This window comes from Lactuca serriola, chromosome 4 (genome assembly GCF_051521515.1).
Source record: "Lactuca serriola cultivar US96UC23 chromosome 4, Lser_US96UC23_V15, whole genome shotgun sequence".
Lineage (NCBI taxonomy): Eukaryota > Viridiplantae > Streptophyta > Magnoliopsida > Asterales > Asteraceae > Lactuca > Lactuca serriola.
Genome location: NC_136411.1, coordinates 118,108,702 through 118,112,868, shown reverse-complemented (window position 1 = coordinate 118,112,868; position 4,167 = coordinate 118,108,702).

The window sequence follows — 4,167 nt, the reverse complement described above, 5'->3', positions numbered from 1 at the left end:
CGTTCTTCTTTATTATCTTCTGGTTTATATTTTTTAACGTCTTCTAAATCTCTAATATATTCTTTAGAGTTTTCCAGTTTTAACTTTCAACGATGGTTTTGACTACTTGTAGGATTTCTTCTAGCGTATTAATTTTTGGCTCAAATTGTAATAATTGATTTTCTATTTTATTTATAAGTTGTTTTGTCTCTATTTCTATCTTTTTAGGTTTATTATTTTCTAAGTGATAACTTAATTGTTGAATTTCTTCTTTGCTTGGAATTAATCGTTTTATATCTTTTAGTTCTTTAATAATTTGATTATTTTGTTCTTTAATATATCCTAGGTTGTCTACTAATTTAGTTAAAAACTTGGTTTTTATAGTTGTATTTTTAACTATTTTTTCTATTACATTTTTATTATTTTTAAACTTTCTCCTAGATTAATAGTTAAATCTGTTATACCGTTTTGGTGTATATTTTCTGTATGTAGACTATGTTTATATTTGTTTTAAATTTGCAAACAAAATTATAATTTTCAAAGAGACTTTTAGTAGGATCAACGTTTTCATTCTATTCAAGATTTAAGAAGTCAAGTTTTTTAAAGTTGGTTGAATTGTATTGTTTAAGGTCGAGACAATTTTTGATGGATTAAATATTATAGAAATTCCTATCTTTTAGCTAAATCTTATATTCCATTAGTTGTGTATTAAGATTTTCTTATATCCCTTGAAATAGCATATTTTTACAACATTTTACTATCATATGGTTTAAACTAAAATTATACAATCCCAAAGAAAACTATCACCCAAAGAAAACTATCATACATCCTTAAATTATATTAAAACATAAAACAATCTCATAATCTTCACCAGATAGAATTCTCGACACAAAAAGTGGTCTTAAGCAAAACATGCTGCCAGAAAATCGAGCTTGTCTCAGTCTTTTAGATCATAGAACGTTCCTTGCTCTGATACCATTTAAAAGGGTATAACGGTTTTTTCCGGGTTTATCGTTAAACCATAAACGAAATATGAACAAAAAATAAAATCAAGAAGAGTAGACTTACAAGGCTAGGAGAAGCAACCAGAGTTGTATGTGCAGCAGCAGCTTTTTTTTTAGGTATAAGGGATATAATATGAAGTGCTTGAAAGAACTAGGAACGTAAGAGATAGGCTAAAAGAATTAGAAAGAGAGTGTTTAGAGAGACATGGGGGAATTTGATAAAACCAAAATTTTATTATGGATATTCGATGCATTTTGCAATCGTCTGCAACACTTTACATAGGCAAAGGATAGCGTAAGAGTTACAGTTACAAAATATTCGATCGTCAAATCGTACATATGACATAAAGTAGAAACGACTATACATCTTATAAAATGATTACATATTTGAAAGAAAATGACTGCACATCTGAAAAAGTAGGAAATGATAATTCTATATGACAACTATAATTTTATGAATGGCCCTCAAATTTGTTCATACTTATCTCTTTGTATCCTCTATTGAAAAATCATCACTTGCTAAAAATCTCGATGAGTACTATTAATAGAAACTGATGATCCTGGGTTTGTGTCAATCTGTTCTTTACTATTCATGATATCTTCTAGTCTTAATAATGTATCTCCTTCACCACTGAATGGCAAGAGCATATGCCAATTTTAATGAGACCAAATTTGTAAGTAGTGTCCTTCTGCTAGGAGTTTATAATTTTCCCAACGAAAACTTGCTGGTACTAAAGGTGTTTTTTGAGTTGTGCATATATCTTCATTTGAAAGATTCTGTAGAGTTCCAAAATCTATTTCTTGTTTGCATGATAACTTTTTAAGATAGCCATGTTGTACTGTTCTTTGGCTGATGAAGATCCTTTTTCTAGCAGGTCTGTATGTATGCTCATCTGCCGCTGGAAAAGAAGAAAAAAGGTTGCACCCAATAATTGGACTGATGCTGTGAGAGGCGATGTGTCCGGCTGTTAAAATAAAATTTTCTCCTTATTTATTAAGAAGAATTTCTTTGCTGCTATTGAGGCAGGATTCTAAGTAATCGATCATTCAATTGTGATAAAAATTAATTATCTGTTCTTCTAACATGTCTGTAGTCTTTAGTGTAAAACAAGTATCTTCATCTTCATTATTCAATCTTTGGATTACTGTTACTCCTTTATAATTGATTTCTTGAAAAGTAATATGTACAATCTTCTACTGTAACTTATATAGAATTGGTGGAAATTCTATACAAATTTTTTGAGACACCATTTGCTAAATTCTTTGAACTGAACAAGTACTGGTCTAAACGTTTGTTTCCAACGGAGATCTAAAATGCGAACTTTAAAACATTCATAGTTTCTGTATATTGATGTTTTTAATTTTTCATCTTTTTTCTCATTCCTTTCTATAAGTTGTACATTTTTTGCTTCAAGAATTTTAATTTTTTTTTTCACAATATTATTTTCAATCTGGCTTTGTATATGTTGTGTATCTTTTCTAGATTGCATAAGTTGTTGTAACTTAACAATAATTTCCTCCTGATCTTTAATCAATTGCTCTGGACTAGTTTTTGCTATTTCTGAAAATGTTTTCACATGTTCGGGTTCTGTGAAAAAACTGTTTAACCCAAAATGTTCTCGAGCTATGTTCATAGCTTCTTGGAAGCTACAACATCCCTTGTAAAGGGGATTTTGACATTGTATATATTTTATGACTGTTTTCCAATTATTAATAATTCCAACTTTAGTGCTCCTGATAATAACATAATGTGTAAACTTCTTTGTTTGTTTTTCAGGGGTCCATGATTTAAAGCTTTCTTCAAGTTGTAACTGATTGTATCCAAATTTTAAATCAAACTTACTAAAAACTTTTTTCTTTTGTATCAAGTTTAATAAAGAGTCTTTATTATGGATATTGTAACCATCATCTTCTATATTATCATTTAGTCTTTTATAATTATAAAATATTCGAGCTTTTCCTCATTTTATTTCAGAATGACTTCTTACTATAAAAGCTACTGATCTATGTGGACTTTCCGATTTTCTAATTAGTCCATGTTCTATCATTTCTGGTATTTGTTTTTTAAATTCTTCTTTATCTAAATAATTAAATTCTATATTTGTTGTTCTTATTGTAATATCAAGACTTTTTAATTTAAATTTACAAATATAGTCAACTTTTGATTTTGTAATATCTTCTGCTATAAGTCCAATTTTTTCTAAATGTAAAATTATAGGATGATTCATACTTTTGGTTATATCTTTTCTTTTTTCTAACTCATGTGTTAACAATTATTTTAATAGTTTAATTGTTTCATTTTCAACATTTGTCTTAATTTTATTGTGTTTTAAAAAGTCTAGTTTACCTTGTCCACCACGCTTTTGCGCTAACTTTGATGTGTTGGTATATTTAAATGTCGGAAAACTATATATGTGTTTACTAAGTGTGATAAAATTACGTGTTAATGTAATAGCGCCATATAAGGGAAAAATAAAATTTAATCCGAGAATAAAATCATTAGATTTGACATATTCAGGATTGATATTGACCTGTGGGATATCATATTTCATACTACAGTTACCTGCAAAGTCTAGAAATTGAATACCCCTTGGTTCTAAGTAATGTGTGATAGTTATTAATCTGTGTTCGATTGTTCTTGTCATTAATTTATATGATAACTCTTTATGATATGGTTTTCGTGCTAGATGATAAGATAGAACACTTTTAGTTGCTCTTGTATCTACTAATGTTGTTAAATCTAAAAATTATTATTATCTAACCATAAACTACATTGTAGGTTTATCATGTTGGGTGATCCATCTGTTTGTATTAATGTATGTTCATTTGTTATTTGAGACATTTGGTTTATTTCATTTACTTCGTTTTCCTCAATATTGATCTTTTTCCTTTTACCTAACAAATCCTCTGAAATACTCACTTTATTTTCTAAAGTTTGTATTTTTAATGTATGTAATTCGCCTATTATTTCTAATTTTTCTATTTTTCCGATTGTAACTCGATTTTTACTTCTTTATTTGCTTTATTTATTTCTAAATTATATAGCTTTTTAAGATATATGTAACAGATTTCTGTGAAACATATATTACATTGTGATCTTTTTTCTATACTAGAGTAATATCCACAATTATAACATTTTATATAGTTATTTTCTCGTTTATTTATCCAATTATGTTGACATTCT